At 35.4% G+C, this 20802-nt stretch overlaps 1 protein-coding gene across 1 annotated transcript in view; it reads left to right on the top strand.

Annotated features, from left to right (window-relative positions):
- Window positions 1–4352: 4352 nt before the first annotated feature.
- LOC124643798 (fatty acyl-CoA reductase wat-like) overlaps window positions 4353–20802 on the top strand; it is a 39867-nt gene continuing 23417 nt past the window's right edge. Inside the window, exon 1 of the mRNA XM_047182893.1 lies at window positions 4353–4486. The gene's annotated coding sequence lies outside the window, so the exon portion shown is untranslated. The remainder of the gene's footprint in view (window positions 4487–20802) is intronic.

Here is a 20802-nt window from a genome sequence, read left to right on the forward strand (position 1 = left end):
TGTGATGAGTGCAACATTTGTTATTTCTTACGATATTTCTAGGTCCATCTTTCTGACAATGACTTGACTACAATGTTCTCCATTAAGAAAATCAATTTTCCATTTTATTGGGCTAACGATGCTTCTATTTTATCACTTTCACTTTGTTTAAATTTAGTTCATTTGAGTTATTATCGTAGTTTATTTTTTTTTTGTCACTGACAGAGATCAAAGGCTTTTCTAAACCTGCTTTAGCTAACATATTCTACAAAAGCATTCAGCAACGTAGTAGTTTTCCCATATGTACAGTTTAACATAGCACCGCAACATATGTATACACCGTATGTTATGTTGATCTAGAGTACTTGTCGTCACTCGCTCGTGTAGTTACCGTTTACAGGGGTCAGCAACGCTTGGCGCATATTAAGTTATTTTACATATCTACGTAGGGACGTACTTTTTACGGTGTTATTTATACATATACTTTAGTAATTTAGTTAGTAAAGTTGTCCTTGTAAAGCGCTGGTATTCAGCTGAATCCGGTTAGACTGGAAGCCGACCCCAACATAGTTGGAAAAAGGCTCGGGAGATGATGATGATTTACTTGAGTTAGTTTAGTTAAGAGTACCTATAGAATTCTGTACTCCTTACTGCCTACCATATATAATCTTTTCCTTCTCGTCTCAATCCATCCTAAGGTTGTCTGGAAGAGATCGCTCTTAGCGATAAGACCGCCCATTATGTCACCTACTTTAACTACCTAGTTTAAGATCAAAAATGTATCATTGGTGTACCTAATAAAGAATATCTATCTATCTATCTATCTGTAGATTCTTGCAGAAATCTTGTCGAACAGAATCAATATAGGTTAATACATTTTTTTATTATACAAGGTGTTGATTTGCATTTGTGCCATACTTCAGGAGGAGGTTATAAAATACGTAAATAATCGATTGGAATTACAGTAGACGGGAAATAGCTAATATGCACTGCTTTTTTTGTCATTGTAATGTCGTAGTATTTCAGAAGTAATCCAATTTTATGAATGAAAATTATGAATGATCGTTGCATATGCTTTGTGTTTGCGTTTGTGTGAAGGCGCAGCATGGTTTAAAGGCCAGTAACACACGCGCCAAGTTCAAATACGGCTAGATGACATTGAAGGAATTCCGAAAAAAAAAAAAAAAAAAAAATTGCGTACCAATTTTTTTGTTGATTTGGGTCGAGAATCATTAGCATAATTACGTCCTTAACTATGGCACGGATGCAAATCAACAGCTTGTATGTCAGGTCACTTAGTTATCGTTGCGGACTGATGTATACGTAAATAAATAAATAATATTATATTGGATACCCAAAAATTTAATATGCCTAAGTTAACATTACATTTAACATTATATATTTTAAATATTTTTATCATTTACTATTTACCACATCAATAAAAATAATATGTCGTCACAATACCATGCATCGTTATGCTTAAAAATACATATTTCACTTGGATCTCGCGATAGTGTGAACACAAACTCAGTTTTTATCCTTAGTTCTGCATAAGTACATCGTCAGATTTAAACAAAAACAAACAAATTATAATTCAATTTAGATAAATGTATTAACTAGGTCAATTAATACGTGCCTATTATTGATTGAATCATATGAGACACGCTATAACCAAATGAATTAAATAATAACTTTACCTAATTAAAGAAAAAAAATACATATGAACAAAAATTAACACTTAGTTGGCAATAAAAATATGATTGATATTATATTATATTGATACCTATGGCTTAGAAATACTTGAAATGTTTCTAAGAGTTCTAATGTTATACCTAAAAGCTAGCTTCTTACGATGCTCTTTATAAGGCTAAAGTTTTACCTGCTCTTAATTTATGTAAATACTTACATATTAAATTTATAACAAATTGTCAAGACATATTTTAAAAATGGTAATCGAATACTGTCCTTTCTTATTGAATAAAAAATATCAAAGGTAACTTTTGGGCCTAAAATAAAAAATAAAAAATCGGTAAAAAAACTTTTAAGTTAAACGGTTTTATCTTATGTGCACTGAAAACTAGAAAATAAAAAAATAGTTACTTACCTGTCAACCTACGTAGGTGGTCCCGGTCATATTAAACTAAAATAAAAACGTGGGGCCCATTAACTATTGCTGTAATACTTTCTTCTAGAGGTATAATAGGTGTGGATTGCATCGACTTACTATAATCGTAACAATCAATAATCAGCCGTAGCGGCTTCACCAGCGAACGCCGAGCTCATGATCTACCAAAGTATAAAGATATGCTTTGCCATAGGTAGGATTTCACAGGGGCCCCACGTTTTTATTTTAGTTTAATATGACCGGGACCACCTACGTAGGTTGACAGGTAAGTAACTATTTTTTTATTTTCTAGTTTTCAGTGCACATAAGATAAAACCGTTTAACTTAAAAGTTTTTTTACCGATTTTTTATTTTCTAGTTTTTAGTATTTAATGAAAATGCGTACCGAATATTCCTCATTCTATCTAATTCATTTAGTGTATCATTATTACACGGTCTCTTACCTGACAATTTATTACAATCTAATTCCTCAATACATAGCCCTTCCAGATACTTTTTTTTTTAACAACCCCAAAAATCATCACATGACCTCTCCTGCTGTGGGTCAGCAGCGGTGAGGGAGTGTCAGACTCTTGACTAGAAACCGTTTTGTTCCGTCGTAGGCCTTTTATGTACCAGGGCCGCGGTAACTCTTTCGAACAATCTCGCAGCCCAGGCAGGCCTTGGCCCTGTTGGGCCCCGCTGGAGTTACTGACAGTTTTCTACTTGTGAAGCCCTTTCATTTGATACCCGTATTGGTGGGATTGATAAAAAATTGTTATCAGCCATTTGGTAGCGGCGGCCATCTTAGATTTCAATTTTGCATAGTAAATTGTATTCTACTTGTTGAGACCTTTCATTTGATACCCGTGTTGATGGGATTGATAAAACCTACGTTATCCGCCATTTTATAGCGGCCGCCATCTTGGATTTAATTTTTTATAGTATATTGTATTCTGTTTGTTGAGCCCTTTCATTTGATACCCATATTGATGGGATTGATAAAACCTACGTTATCCGCCATCTTAGATTTCAATTTTGCATAGTAAATTGTATTCTACTTGTTGAGACCTTTCATTTGATACCCATGTTGATGGGATTTATAAAACTTAAGTTATCCGCCATTTTGTAGAGGCCGCCATCTTGGATTTTAATTTTATATAGTACATTGTATTCTACTGGTTGAGAACTTTCATTTGATACCCATATTGATGGGATTGATAAAACCTACGTTATCCGCCATTTTGTAGCGGCCGCCATCTTGGATTTCATTTTTTATAGTAAATTGTATTCTACTTGTTGAGTCCTTTCATTTGATACCCATGTTGATGGGATTTATAAAACCTAAGTTATCCGCCATTTTGTAGAGGCCGCCATCTTGGATTTTAATTTTATATAGTACATTGTATTCTACTGGTTGAGAACTTTCATTTGATACCCATATTGATGGGATTGATAAAACCTACGTTATCCGCCATTTTGTAGCGGCCGCCATCTTGGATTTCATTTTTTATAGTAAATTGTATTCTACTTGTTGAGTCCTTTCATTTGATACCCATGTTGATGGGATTTATAAAACCTAAGTTATCCGCCATTTTGTAGAGGCCGCCATCTTGGATTTTAATTTTATATAGTACATTGTATTCTACTGGTTGAGAACTTTCATTTGATACCCATATTGATGGGATTGATAAAACCTACGTTATCCGCCATTTTGTAGCGGCCGCCATCTTGGATTTCAATTTTTTATAGTATATTGTATTCTGCTTGTTGAGCCCTTTCATTTGATACCCATATTGATGGGATTGATAAAATCTACGTTATCCGCCATTTTGTGCCGGCGGCCATATTGGATTTACAATGTTATTGATATTACTATATTGTATTGTCATCGGAATTAAAGGTGTATACAAAATTTCAGATTAATCGGTTGACAGGAAGAGGGTGAAATTTGAATTACTAAATTTGACCCAAGAATGAATAAATAATAAATAAAACAAACGGGGTAAGCTAAATAAAACCGTTTAAAAAAATAACTGATAGAGATATTTTACTTGTAAAACATGAGTATACAAGGTGTTAAAGATACAAGAAATAAGATCCTTCATGTTTCAGCGTACAAATATTATTGTAACAATGCCATTATAATTAATAGAAATGTCATAATATTAGGTGTCTAGAAAGTCTGAGAAAAAACATTTTTCTTAATATCCATCCAACAGTGCAACACCCCTGGCTTTTATTCTTTAATCCTTATTCGGTTGTTAACATTGCAAGTACCACAGTCACTAGCCATCCTTCAAGGCGCGAAGACGTGTTTGTTATTATTATTTATTATTAATAATTAATAACCGTGATAATAACACGTTGACACTTCGAAAATTGTGAAAGAAAATTCGTAAGGTAAGATATTTTTTAAATATTTTTTTTTGTACAAAAGTGCCAAATAGGTACCCTATTTTTTTTGTGCTTTTGACAGTTTCTGTCAGTTCTTACAAACAATGGTATTTTTCTTTAAAAACAGGCAGCTGTCAATTGCACAAAAAATGTGTACCCCTTTACACCCAATTCATTTTTGTCAGTTACTTTTGACTAGTAGATAAGTGATTATTAACTGGATTCTATTTTATTAATGTTTTCGTACAATAAAAAAAACCTTATGATATTTTAAAAGTTGAATAACGATGAATATTTTACATTCATTTAAAACCAAAATAATTGCCAAAGGGTATTTACAATACCTGAAAATATAATTAAATTACCTACCACCAGTATTTTTATCCATATATATGAATATTGCATATTTAAGTACGTAGCTACTAAAACGAAAACACATATAATATGTGTTTAAAACTACAAAACTGAATCTCATATTAAGAAAACTCTCCTCATGTAATTTTCCATTTAATTTTTGTAAGAAAGACAAACGTATATACATATATGCGCAAGTTACTTATTTAAAAAAACTGGCTGTTTCAACCTCTTTCACCAGATTAGCTTCTGAGGAAGCTACTTCATTAACTTTTGATATAATTTACCTAAACAAAGTATTTTTTCCAAATTCGACAACCGACGCAGTGGTCGACTTTATTTCATAACCACGGACCACCAAAATATCTTTATGAATAACTACTTCAGCATACATAGAACATTATGTAGGTGAAAGGTCAAGTATCATATATTTGAAAAAATATTTAAGTGTTAAATAGCCCTTTCGGAAAAACTATAGAGTATATTTTTTTAACCAAGTGCACGGAGTAGTTCCCACAGGACGCGGGTGAAACCGCGGGCAGAAGTTATCCTTCTATATTTGACGGAGTTATGACTGAATATACATACAAAAAATATATAAACAGCCGAAATGGGGACCACTCCTTTTGGCAACTACATACTTGGTACCTACTTCTGTTGCATACTAGCTCTTTTCTACGGGTGCGCTTGAATTATAATAAAAGATGCACCTGGTTGAAAATCCTTTGTCCTTCTCAATGATAATGCAAATTTCATGCAAATCGATTCAGCAATTCAGCCATGAAAGTGTAACAAACAAATAAACAATACTACTTTCGCATTGTTATTAACGTTTTATGGAAATAAAGTGATTTTAGGGTTCCGTAACCAAAGAAAAAAACGGGACCCTATTGCTAAGACTTCGTTGTGTGTCAGTCACTAGGCTGTATCTCATGAACCGTGGTAGTTAGACCGTTGAAATTTTCACAGACGATATATTGTTGTTGCCGCTATAACAACAAATACTGAAAACTGGAATCAAACAAATATTTTAGGGAGCTCCCATACAACAATAGTGCTTTTTGACGTTTGATGATTTTAATGTTAAACCTACATGGTACTGAACCTTTTGTGTGTGAGACCGACTCGCACTTGGCTTGTTTTTATAAATCATTATGCCTTCATCGTATAGGTAATATTACCGTCCGATATAATTTAAATACAATACAAATTCTTTTAATTCAAGTAAATACGATGCGAGTGCGTTAATAATTAACCTGCGTAAGAATAAGTAAATAATTATTCAATTATACAGTTAATTTATTTAAATTAATCTAAATTGACAACTGTTTGTTACAAAGAAATACTTTAACTCTATATTTTCAATATCATGCACGTTAAATTGGTTGGTCCCGGCTGTCATTTGAACATCTTTGGCCGTCGTTACGGGTAGTCAGAAGCCAGGAAGTTTGACAAACAGTCTTACCAAGGAGTGTTGGGTTGCCCGGGTAATTGGGTTGAGTTGAGGAGGTCAGATAGGCTGTCGCTAAATGTAAAAAACTGGTACTCAGCTGCATCCGGTTAGACTGGAAGCCGACCCCAACATAGTTGGGAAAAAGGCTTGGGAGATGATGATGTTTGGTACTTTTATAGTTGACTATTTAAATGACATTATTGATATTACCATCCCTACATCATATATCTATGTTGGGGTCGGCTTCCAGTCTATCAGGATGCAGCTGAGTACCAGTGTTATACATGGAGCGACTGCATGACATTCGGCGGCTGACAGTCAGTTTGGTTTGAACGCAGCATAAAACTTTGCAGTATGTGAAAGCACTAACTTAGCATTTATGTACTTAACTGGTTGCTAGGTTACAAACAAGTTATCGATATGAACTCCCGGCAACCCAGGATGAACCGTATGACGTACATAAGCAGGTTTTCTATATTAAATTAAATACTAAGTACGGTTAGTATTTAATTTAATATAGCCTCGGCAAACGTAGTGTAGGACGTCCTCAGGCACGGTGGAGTGATGACTTGCGCAAGACGGCTGGCAGGAGCTGGATGCGAGAAGCTGAAAATCGATCTCAGTGGCGTGCACTTGGAGAGGCCTATGTCCAGCAGTGGACTGCGATAGGCTGATGATGATGATGATGATGACGGTTAGTATTTGAATGAGGTATCAATAACGGCTTTTAATATTCGGTGTAGGTATCTAAAAAACCGTTATCATTAGTACTACCTAATTAGTAACTAAGTTCTTCGATGCGTCTTGTCTATATGCTTGCGATGAACTTAAAAACTACTGAAGGGATTTTCATGCAGTTTTCAGCGATACATAGAAATGTTTTAGAGGAAGGTTTAGTATACAAATGATGGCTGTATGAAGAGGGGTAGCGGGTTTTTGCAAACTACGATTTTATAAACATTTTGAGAAAACAGAACCGTCCCCAAGTCATAGATATAAATATTATAAAGCTGAAGAATTTGTTTGAACCCGTAAATGTCAGGAACTACAGGATCGATCTGAAATATTATTTCACTGTTAGATAGCCCATTTATCAAGGACGGCTATAGGCTACTTTTTATCCGCGTGCACGAAGTAGTTGCCACGAGACGCAGGTATATACAACATGTAACTTAATTAACGCACATCCTGAAATTAGTTTGTTCAGAATCGTTTACTGAATCGATTTATATCATTTTTAATATATGTAATTTTTTATCCCAAAAATAATTAAAACTACGGAAATTATTGTCATATTTAACCCTGTACAGTCAAAACAAATTCAAATAGACTGTAACTCAAAGTAATAAGACTTCGTGTATTGTCGGCTTTTTCCGTAGTTTCGTTATGTTGTGTCGAGTCGAGCGGCGCGCGGCGCGATATTTGCGTGCGTAGTAGTATGACCAAAAAGTTCTCCAAGAATTGGTATAACTAATTTAGTAAATAACAATGCATATACATGTTAAATTAAAAAAATCAGTGTATGTATTATGATTATAACATAATATTCTAATTGGGGTGTTTGAGGGTGTGCGTTAATTACGTTACATGTTGTATATTTTGAATCTTGACCCTGCTGTAGCTCATTCTTTGGCCAACTAGATTCAAACTTATTTATATTTTTTGACGTTAATAAGTGTTTGTAAAGACTTTGAACTGACAGCTAATTTTCTTCATAACATTATTCAAATCTAGGTACAGTTAGGGTACAAAGGTGATAGGTGAATAACGGAATTACTGATTAATTAGTTAACTATGCAAAAACTTACACCTGATTTACGGACCTAGATAATCTCTACTAATATTATAAAGCTCAGCCTTACTACAAAAACTTAAACATCTGTTGAATACTTGTCTAAAAAGAGTGTGGCTGCAAAATTGACCTTATTTCAACGTCATAATTTGTCATTTTTTAGACAAGTGTTCAACTGACGGAAAGTTTATTTGAATGCGCTAATATTTTAGGCACCACTTGACAGGTTTGGAAAATTATTTCAGTAGGTATTAATATTTTTTTGATAAGTAGTCAATTTTTTATTGAGAAAGGCTGGATAAACATTTACCAATGGCAGCTGGGCTGGGAGTGACCAATTTAACGTGCTTTCCGAAACTCAGGGGATCATGAATGACAAAGAGGGTCACCCATCCACGGTCTGACCTCAGCAAGTGTTGCTTAACCTAACGTATCTTGGGTGTAAAAATTTCCTTTGTTTTACAAGAAGAAAAACTCGTTAATCAACAGTAAATGATCTATAAAGAAAAGCCACTTCGTGGGGTTTTCCGATAATAGATCATGTAAAGATTGAATGTAATGAATTGCTATGGTAAATCCCATTGTGACAGTAATTTACGTCATTAATCCATTAAGTTATAGTTACAATAATGTTTATAATCATCTTATAGTCATTTATTACGTTACTTAACAAGCTCTGATAAAAAATAAACGTGTTTTTCTTAAAAAACAACTGTTTAATTTGTAAATAAACGTGAAAATCGTAGTATGGTCCGACCGTTTTTTGTTGCAGTTTACAATATGCATGATGACAAATTTTTAAATTCCTTTGTATGATGTAGGTATACGTCTATTTTATATGAAAAATTATTAATTTAAGAAAATGCGAAGTTTTTTTATCAAATAATTGCATTTTTCTCTGTCCACTTTGAATCCGGCGCGAAAACGCTTGTCAGTGTCATGTCGTCACTTGTGACGTCACGACTGAAATTACAAGACGCAAGTAAACAACGCTCGTGCAATAATTAAGTTTTTTGTGTTATTAAATATGAATTCGAAAGGGCATAGGTGTTGTGGGGTCCCCCAGTGTAAGAACACATCCAAAACAACTCCTGATAAGTTATTTGTGTACGTTCCTCACAATAAAAAAATACGAAACAAGTGGCTTAAACTTGCAAAGCGAGATTCAAAAGCAATATTGCCCAGGGTACAACTTTATTTTTGTGAAGATCACTTTGATGTAAGTTATTACATAGTTCTCTAGATTCTAGCATAGTTTATAATGTAAAAAACTATTTCGAGGTTAGGTTTCATCTCTCATTGTTTTTTTAATTAAACTAGTATACTTACATGGAAGTTTTAACATTTCTAAATTCAGCTGAACAAAAATCTTTATTTGATGCCAAAAACTTTCCCAGCATTATGATATCAATTCTAGGCAAATTAGCGCTGTTTGCCTTGATAAATCCGGGCTCCATAACTCGTGTTATAAACAATTAATTAATTAAAAACAAAGATCGCAGTGGAAGTTCACAATAACGAAATGTGACGTTCTCGCGCTTTCGCGCGAGTTGTTTTCAGAGATGACGTCACGAGCTCTGATTGGTGTTCAAGATATCATGGCGGATTGCCTTATTTCGTAATTTTATTTTATAAAAATACATATTAATCACATTATTAATAAAGAAAACAATGCGCGTTTTATATTCCAAGCTTCAAGTTTAATTTCATAAATATATTATTTTAATGATTTTTGATTACTGTCATCATGCCTATTCTATTTGTCATTACAAAAAATTGCTATTGGATCTTGAAATTTGACAGCTGTCAACTGCATAAAACATTCGGTTCCATTAAAAAGTTGTTTTCAGAAAACTGAGACTCTATGTTGTCACTGAACTTGGGCTCTAGTCTATCAAATCCGCAGAAAAAAAAACAATAGAAAGTTCGAGAATACATTGTTTACCTCTAACGTGGCAAAGAGCAAAAAATAAAAAATATATATCATCATGTATCTATGCTAATATTTACTATACATTTTGTTTGTTTGTTTGCCTGTTCGCGGTTAGGTAGGTACCCATATCAGGTAGGCAGGTACCACTATGATAAAAAAATATTTCAGTGTAAATAGCCTATTTATCGAGGAAGTCTTTGGAATATTTCCATAGAATGTAGATGAAACTGCTGACGAAAGATGTCTTAAAATAATACAGTAAACAGTTATTTAACACAAACATAATATATACAAAATAATAATAATAATAATTTGTCAAAGTCTTGAGTTAAAAATAGATGACCGTTATATAATATGTTTTATTTATTATACCAACTCAGTTAAGTTATTAATAAACTATTCATAAAAGTGTTTTTATGTATTTATTGTGTTTATTTAGATAGATATTTACAACACAAAAAAAAACTATCCTAGTAAAACAATAAAAAAAAAACTATATCTAAAAAGCGTCAAAAAAAAGGATCAGCATGGCCATCCAACGAGGTAATGCTGCCAGCCTCTTGGGTACGCTCCCAGTTGACAGCGATGGGGGTGAATTTTTTGACGCTTTTTAGATATAGTTTTTTTTGTTTATATTATTTTACTAGGATAGTTCATAAAACAGTTAAAATATTTATCGAAGTTTATATGTTACTAGCCGTTTTCCCTCGGTTTCACTCGCGTCCCGTGGGAACTACTGCCCGTACCGGGATAAAATATAGCCTATGTTTTTTGGGAAGAGTGTAGGTTTCCAACAGTGAAAGAATTTTTAAAATCAGTTTTGTAGTTTCAGAGCCTTTAAGGTACAAATAAACAAACAAAATAATATTTATTAATGATTGATTATAGATTTTTTGTAATAAATACGTCAGTTTATTTTTGTTTATTAATATACTTTACTAGAATGGTCAAAAGGAAGCTATGTTTTGTCCTTCGAACTTTTAATTCCTTTTACATCTATGTAAATATGGAAACTGATTGTTTTTTTTTTAATTTTGTTTATCAATTATTTGGTTTCTTAAGATGTACCTATTGTGAGTAACCGGAGGTCGTAAAAAATATTTTTAAGGATTATTTATTGTAATTGACGACCTCGATGGCGCAATGGTCATCATACCGGACCGCCGAACCTGAGGTCCCGGGTTCGATTCCCGGTTCGGTCGACATTTGTGTGATGAGCATGCTTGTTGGCCGTGGTCTGGGTGTTATGATATGTATTTATAAATATGTATATATGTAGCTATATGTAGTTTATCAGTTGTGTTAGCACCCATAACACAAGTTAATAAATAACTTACCATGGGGCTAACCGACCGTGTGTGAAAAAGGTGTCCCGACATTATTATAATTAAAGACATTAGTAGGTCTGAAACTGGCCAACCTGATCGTACAATGGGAATTGAGTACCTGATTATTATTTTTGGATTTTGAAAGGTAGCCTGATGTTTTGTCCTTCAAACCTTAAATTCCTTTTACCTTAGCATTTTTTTTAAATTTTGTTGATCGATAAACATATTTTTTTCCTGGTTAACATCGATGAATACAAAGTTTTTTTTAGTTTACTCTTACCACGTCCACTCACGTCCGATAAAGAATCAGTGACCGTTTTTTTTAGGAGACGAATAGAACACACAGATATCAATAGTGCAACGCACACGTACTACAAAATATCGGTCCAATTATCTATCCTACATAAAGTTTGACGTACCACGGTGACGGGCACCCATATGACTATGATACGCAACTGGGTTGAGGAGGTCAAAACGGCAGTCGATCCTTGTAAAATATTGGTACTCAGCTGCATAAAGTTAGACTGGAAGCCGACCCCAACATAATTGGGAAAAGGCTAGGCAGATAATTCAAGGTCAATGTCATGACGACCTTGATGGCTCAATGGTCACCATGCCGGATTGCCGAACCTGAGGTCCCTGGTTCGATTCCCGGTTCAGTTGACATTTGTGTGATGAGCATGCTTGTTGGCCGTGGTCTGGGTGTTACAATATGTATTCATAAAAATGTATATATGTAGCTATATGTAGTTTATCAGTTGTGTTAGCACCCATAACACAAGTTAATTAATAACTTACCATGGGGCTAACCGACCGTGTGTGAAAAGGTGTTCCGACATTATTATTTACTATTCTTTGAAGTCGGTAAAGATGACACATAAAAATGTGGGTGGGCTTAAGACAGTTAACAGTTAACTATGAATTACTTATTATTGTTCTCAAGGTTAATGGTTTATTCATTATGTTATTATTCGACTAGCTTCTGTCTGCGATTTCGTCTGCACTACTTAAAAAAAAACCGTTCCAGTATGCAATTTGTTAATTTTAGTTAAAATCCTTGCTAAGTACAATATTACAAATGCGAAAGTTACTCTGTCTTTCTATCGCTCTTTCACGCCAAAACTACTGAGCCGATTTAAATTAAATTTTGTACACAGATAGTCTAAGACCTGAGGTAGGAAATAGCTACTTTTACATAGGTATATAATATGATATACTTCCACAATACAATTACAATTAACTTCTAGTTAAATATGGTAAGTTTCCTTAACCGGACTAGCACGTCCTTTGTAACTGACCTTCCATAAGGTCTAGGTACATAATCACTACATAATATTCTAGTCTTTCGTTGCAGTTTCACCCGCGTCCCGTGGTAACTACTGCCCGTACCGGGATAAAATATAGCCTATGTTACTCGGGAAGAGTGTAGCGCCCCAACAGTGAAAGAATTTAACAAATCGGTTTGTTAGTTCTGGAGCCTTAAGGGTACAAACAAGAAGTGTTTTTTTACTCTTTATTATAATTGAGATTTATTTACTACTGTGTGAAACTGTGGGCTCCCGCCCACCCCGCCCGCATTTCGTACTTCGCACTCCTGGGTAAAAAGTAGCCTATAACCTTCCTCGATAAATGGGCTATCCGTCACTGTGAGAATTTTCCAATTCAGTTCTACAGTTTTTGAGATTATCGCGTTGTAACAAAGAAAATAAACTCTTCACCTTTATAATAATATACTTACTTAAGTTAAGATACCTACATATTATGTAGTTATTTTATTTATTAACTGTCTGTCTGTCCTTGGTAATAAAAATCTCGTATAAATAAAATGTACGAGTGAAATCTACAGTTAGCAAATTATCCTTGTATACAACATATAGTTAATATTATTTTTATGTAAGTTCATATAAAAAAGTAGTTTAATGCTTTGTCATTGTAAACAAACAAATGTGAGGACATTTTGATGCAATTGTCATTATATTTGACAGTAAATTGTATGCAATGTCAAATGTTAAAAACGTGACGGCGTTTGAGACTGTTTTTAGCAGCCGTTTTTTCCGCGGTTTCACTTGCGTCCCGTGGGAACTACTGCCCGTACCGGGATAAAATATAGCCTATATTACTCGGGGGGAGTGTAGCTTTCCAACAGAGAAAGAACTTTTAAATCGGTTCGGTAGTTCCGGAGCCTTGAGTGTATAAACAAACAAAAAAATGTTTCCCCTTTATTATATTCGTGCAATTTTTTTCATATCAGTTTCCAACCGTGTTCTGTTGGAACTGCTTCCCGCACTTAGTTAAAACGTAGCTTATGTTTATTCTGATATATAAGCTATATTGCTGTCAGATTTCATCAACATCCACTCATTAGTTTTTGCTTGAAAGAGTAATGAAACTAATACTTATGTACATCGTTACAAACTTTCGCGATATTGTCGGCCACGGCAGCTGTTCTCATGTAAAGAGATTAGCCAGCAGCGCAGGACATACTTAAATAGTGCACGCACATTTGCTTGGACACAGGTGCACTCCCTATTCCTTCACTCTCATAGCGCTTTGGGACGGCAATCCGACACCACCGGAGAGAGATCAGACGCTTCTCTTAATATTGATGATGATCTTAATTATGATCCCGAATAAACTGTTAGCCGACTAAAAGTTTGTAGTGTTCGTCTAAGTAAGTTGCGACCGTTAGAATTTTCTAGTAGATTATCAGAAAATAGCTAACGTGTCAATATACTCCGTCAATGTCATTTGTTTAGCGTTAAGAAGGTACGAAGGTCAAAAACCGTGTATTTTGATCGTTTGTTTACATATTTTTTTTGCTGACTATACCATAATGATCAGTATTTGTCATCAACGTAATAAAAAAAATGGAGGAAGTTCTAGAATTTGCTCGCGAAGTGAAATTTATGTTTTTATGATATGTTTATTTTAGGCAGTTGGCAATTGTTTTTTCTTCTCTGTTATTTGCGATTTGAAGGGGTATGGAGTTGCCCGGGTAACTGGGTTGAGGAGGTCAGATAGGGCAGTCGCTTCTTGTTAAACACTGGTACTCAGCTGCATCTGGTTAGACTGGAAGCCGACACCAACATAGTTGGGAAAAGGCTGGGCAGATGATGATACTTGAAAGTGCTTACATAGGTATTATGTGGCTGGAATCACGATGAACAGTTATATTTACATAAAAAATATTGACGGTGCAAATGAATGGTCAAGGCAAGAAAACATTAATCTAGTACGACTCATTGAAATTGCATACACGTCGAGTTCGACGACCTTGTGACGTCATTTCAAAAGTTTTTACATAAGCCCCGTACCATGCATGGATTTGAATAGGTATATAAGAAAGTACGTACTTGTAGTGTTATTGTATATAAGTCAGGGAGGGCTTATAAAGAAATAAAGGGATTATAAAGAAATAAAATGAAAATATTAAGAAAAATATTCGGATTAATAACTTGTATAGTATGGGATGACCTATTTAATATTTTAAAGAGACAGAATTTAAGAAATTAAATAAAAACTTTTTGCAAAAAAATAAAAAAGCCTTCAATAATACGCTGACAACCGGTTCAACCAAACGTGTGATAATCGCGCACAAAGAAAACATACAGTTCAAATTGAGAACCTCCTTTTTTTGAAGTGGGTCAAAATCATTTTTTTTACTGCTAAGCACCTAGCTAATCTCATTCTATCAAAATCCCAACCATTTATCCTACAACAGAAGAAAGAAAAAAAAACAAAAAACTACCTCGTTAAACTGGTACAAAAACCAGCCTGTCATATTGTCATAAAAAATAAAAATATAAGTATAAAAACCTTTGTTCGCAACGCAATGGAAAATACGTAAAGAGTTACGAGACTGGACTATGTAATTATCTAGCTAGATATATTGACAAAGGAAATTATCTGTAACTTATACAACATGTAACTTAATTAACGCACATCCTGAAATTAGTTTATTCAGAATCGTTTACTGAATCGATTTATATCATTTTTAATTTAGGTAATTTTTTATCCCAAAAATAATTAAAACTACGGAAATTATTGTCATATTAACCCTGTACAGTCAAAACAAATTCAAATAGACCGTAACTCAAAGTAATAAGACTTCGTGTATTGTCGGCTTTTTCCGTAGTTTCGTTATGTTGTGTCGAGTCGAGCGGCGCGCGGCGCGATATTTGCGTGCGTAGTAGTATGACCAAAAAGTTCTCCAAGAATTGGTATAACTAATTTAGTAAATAACAATGCATATACATGTTAAATTAAAAATGTTACATGTAAAAATGTGAAATTACGTTACATGTTGTATATGTGATTAGTAAGTAAATATACATGTTTTTAAAGTAAATACTAGTGTTTCTAGATTGTGCGCGCGGTTTCACTTGAAATACCTAACCTTTCTTGTTGGAACAAACTTTGATACCGTTTTAATATTTGTGGCATTGGATCCCACAAATTATTGATATTTTGTATCCTGGTTTGCTTACACATTTCAAAAAGTCGTGGTCCTAGTGGGCGAAGAACCAACCTCTCGAGTATGAGGCTGTCATTGAACATCCTTGGCAGTCGTTACGGGTAGTCAGAAGCCAGTAAGTCTGACACCAGTCTAACCAAGGGGTATTGGGTTGCCCGGGTAACTGGGTTGAGGGGGTCAGATAGGCAGTCGCTCCTTGTAAAGCACTGGTACTCAGCTACATCCAGTTAGACTAGAAACCGACCCCAACATAGTTGGGAAAAGGCTCGGAGGATGGATGATATACATTTGATTAGTAAGTAAATATAGGTTCATGTTTTTCAAGCAAATATTAGTGAAACTAGCCTGATAATCCTGTTATGTAGTAGGTAAAGGTACGTACAAGTTAGTCTGTCTTAAAATACCAGGAAGATTTACTTTTTTATTGTTTTTTTTATACCTCCTTTGTGTTAAAGTTACTTACGTAAATTGTATAAAAACCTTATTTTATATCCTTATTGTTTTTACAGAACTAGTAAGACTGCTTTATTTTAACTTAGGTATTATTTCCTTATCTTCAAGATGGTTAAAGTAGACTTTCAATTCCTGTAATATGTGGACATATTTATCATTCATCTTCATTTATTGGGTCCCTTTGGTGGTATGAAGTGAGCGCGTTAGCGGGCTAAAGCGGTGATTGGCCCGCAGTTCATCGCGTCATAGCCGTCACTCGGGATTGGTTCTTTGCTAGTAAATCCCTTCTGCGCAGATGACAAAAAAATTCCATTGTGAAGGGTTCTAAAGTCTTGGATCATGAAATTCTATGGAGAATATAGTATAGAAGAAAGGATCAGAGAAACAATTAATAGATTCTATGAAAATCGACATGGCTAGAAGTAAGACTGGAAGCCGACCCCAACATACTTAAGTAGTTGGGAAAAGGCTCGGCAGATGATCTATAAAAAACAATAAATTAACAAAATATCTATAGAATCTACTTCCTATTTATAAAATCAAGCATTCTTTAACCAACATACGTGATGGTCTATCTTACTAGATTGCCAAGTAATCAGTAATAATTGAGAACACACATTCCTACGTACTTAATTAGATAATTATTAGTTTGCTGACTTTCAAGGTATTTCCAAGTAATTTTCATGTTGTTGATAAAATCTATTGTAGGATTTATCTGGCAACATCATCTGCCATTTTTTTTAACTACGTCAAAAATCATCAAATGACCCCTCCTGCTGTGGGTTAGCAGCGGTGAGGGAGTGTCAGACTCTTACTGACTAAAAACCGGCGTGTTCCGTCGTAGGCCTTTTATGTACCAAGGCCGCGGTAACTCTTTCGAACAATCCCGCAGCCTTGGCAGACCTTGTTGGCCCTGTTGGGCCCCGCTAGGATCATCATCTGCTCTTATTCCAGTTTTATTTGTGGTCGGCGCAGCATGTTTTCTCCTTCCATACTCTTCTACCTGCCGTCATCTCACATTAACATTATTTCTAACCATGTCGAATTAACACTTTTTTATAGATCGTATAGTAAAATTAAAGTTTGTTGATTTGCATCCGTGCAATATTCAAGGACGCAACTATACTAATGATTCTCGACTCAAATCAATAATAAAATTGGTAGGTATGCATTTTTTTTAATTTTAATTTACTAAAATCCATCAGTGTCACCCGGCCGTATTTAAAACTCGACGCGTGTGTTAAAACTGCGCTGCAAAAGTGCAAACTCACACTTGACAAACCAAACACAGGGCATACGCAAAGATCATTCGTAACTTTCATTCATAAAGTTGGGTTAATTCAGAAATACTATCAAGTTACAAGTTTAAAAAAAACAGCACTTACCAGCTATTTCTCGCATTGTATATTAACGAATGTCTAAAAACCGTCGTGTTCCGTCGTAGGCCTTTTATGTACCAGAGCCGCGGTAACTCTTTCGAACAACCCGCAGCCCCGGCAGGCCTTGGCCCTGCTGGGCCCCGCTGGGGTTGCTGACATCTCTTTGAAGAGCGCGTGGATATTAACGAATGTCAAAGTTAAAGTCACTTATTATTTGTAAAACAATCGACATACAGTTTTAATCTCAGATTATAGTACCACCTTATGTCACTATGTACTATATAAACAAAAGAAATATGCATAAGCAAATAATACGGTTTCACACTTCCATGCTAAATATAGAGCCACGAATCACAGGCAAATACTCACATGCTATCTATCTATACAGATGAATATAATTTAAGTCATCATCATCATCATCCTAATGCCCTTATCCCAATTTTATTTGTGGTCGGCGCAGCACGTTTTCTCCTTCCATACTCTTCTATCTGCCGTCATCTCACAAGTAACATTCTTTCTTACCATATCGACTTTCACACAATCCATCCATCGTTTCTTTGGTCTTCCTCTTCCACATCTATACAGATGAATATAATTGGATTGTCTGTTTATGATCAAAATCAGAAGCCAGTAAGTCTGACACCAGTCTTACCAAGGGGTACTGGGTTGCCCGGGTAACTGGGTTGAGGAGGTCAGATAGGCAGTCGCTCCTTGTAAAACACTGGTACTCAGCTGCGTGCGGTTAGACTGGAAGCCGCCCCGACATAGTTTGGGAAAAGGCTCGGGAGATGATGATGATGAGTGTCTGTCTGTAATATCTATTAAAATAAACGCTTTTTAACCAACTTCTCATAAAGGAGGAGTATCTTTATTCCAATGTCTTACTAAAGGTATTTGGATTTATGGGTACCTACATGATACCTGTACTAAAGCAACATTTAATTTTAAAATTTTGTCTGTCAGTCAGTTTTTTTCTGGGTAATCTCTGAAATAGCTCGACCACTTTTGACGAAAGATTCACTGAAAAAATAGCTGATGTAACACAAAGTTCTTAACTTAGGCTTACTTTTTTTGGGAATTTGTTTCCTTTAGACACAAGCGAAACCGCGTGGTACCCCTAGTAGTAAATGTAAACAATATCACTTAAGCAAAACTGGTTTTTAATCAGGATTTACTTGAAAGTCTTGTAAGGGCTTGTTACACCATAAATTTTACGTCATTTGCGTAACGCTGGGAAATGTCAAAAGAATTACAGATACGATCAGGATTTCAATAAACATCTGTCAACAGCATCTGTCTAGTCTAGCCTTTTCCCAACTATGTTGGGGTCGGCTTCCAGTCTTCAGAGTTCAAAATGTACTGAAGACAAAAACGGATTTAATATAATAATGTTATAAAGAGGAAACATTTATTTGTTTGTACCCTAAAGACTCCGAATCTTCTGAACCGATTTGAATCATTTTTTCACTATTGGAAAACTAAACTCTTCCCGAGTAACATAGGCTATCTTTTATACCGGTGCGGGTAGCAGTTCCCACGGAACGCGAGTCCAACATCTAGAAAACAGCTAGTGGTTTATATACTTGTCAATTTTGCATTACCTTACTAAATTAAAGGCTGTCATTGAACATCCTTGGAAGTCGTTTTGGGTAGTCAGAAGCCAGTAAGTCTAACAACCAGTCTTACCAAGGGGTATTGGGTTGCCCGGGTAACTGGGTTGAGGAGGTCAAATAGGCAGTCGCCTCTTGTAAAACCCTGGTACACCGCTGAATCCGGTTAGACTGGAAGCCGACCCCAAAATTGGTGGGCAAAATGCTCGGGAGATGATGACCTTACTAAGTTAAAAATATAGAGAATGCACTAAAATGCCTACATATAATGTTCAAGCCTTGAAAATCCATTTTTATTTTGAAAGTATATGTCCAAGGCTTTCGATTGTGGTACCAAAGGACGGGATTTTGAAATCTCAGTTTAAAGCAGTTTTTCGGGTTGGTTGTTTCGACAATAATTATTATTACGTAGTAAGTGAAAGTTTGTTTACAAAAAAGTTCTTAATACATTTATAAATGGCTGTTGTCGACTTGTGTAAAATAAGTTTAAGGTACTTTTACGGTGAGTCGTGGTGGCCTAGTGGGTAAAGAACCAACCTCTCAAGTATGAGGGCGCGGGTTCGATTGCAGGTCAGGCAAGTACTAATCCAACTTTTCAAAGTTTGCATGTACTAAGTACTTTCTAAGTATATCTTAGACACCAATGACTGTTTCGGATGGCACGTTAAACTGTAGGTCCCGGCTGTCATTGAACATCCTTGACAGTCGTTACGGGTAGTCAGAAGCCAGTCCCAGCGTTCTTAAAAATGACGTGTAAAAGTGATTTTATGTCCAACTTGCAAAATAAACGATTTCATTTCATTTCATTTCAGTAAGTATGACGCCAGTCTAACCAAGGGGTATTAGGTTGCCCGGGTAACTGGGTTGAGGAGGTCAGATAGGCAGTCGTTCCTTGTTAAACACTGATAATCAGCTGAATCCGGTTAGACTGGAAGCCGACCCCAACATAGTTGGGGAAAGGCTCGGGATATGATGATGACTTGAAAAACATATATATAAATAAATATATATAAATTCTTAAGGGATTCAGCATGTCGATTCTATAAAATATCACAACTCACTTCGACATCACTCTCACTTCGACTTCGATCTAAAGGTAGAATTCCGTGGACGCGACAATAGTCAACCTTTGAAAATGTATGGCACCGTTGTCGAGGCCCGTGACAGTCGCGCGCGGCCGACGAATTTCGTAAGCTGCTCGCGGCATTGTCAAAAATTTAATTCTGGTTTTACTAAAATTCTATAGATGTTATTAAGCGCTAGACCATGTTGAGAAGCGTACGGCCGCGAGCGGCTCACGAAATTCGTCGTCCGCGCGCGACTGTCGCAGCCCTCGGCAGCGGTGCCATACATTTTCATAGGTTGACTTTTGTCGCGCGCGGCTGCGACAATCGCGACCCACGGAATTCTACCTTAAAGTTTCGTGATTGACATTGTCAAACTACACTAGCGCTTCACTATCGAGCGTGTTGACAAGTTGAACTAAATCAAAGTCGAGATTTTGACAGATTTGTCAAAATCTGTCTATCTATAGGGGAGGTAGGGG

Source organism: Helicoverpa zea, chromosome 28 (assembly GCF_022581195.2).
Source record: "Helicoverpa zea isolate HzStark_Cry1AcR chromosome 28, ilHelZeax1.1, whole genome shotgun sequence".
Classification (NCBI taxonomy): domain Eukaryota; kingdom Metazoa; phylum Arthropoda; class Insecta; order Lepidoptera; family Noctuidae; genus Helicoverpa; species Helicoverpa zea.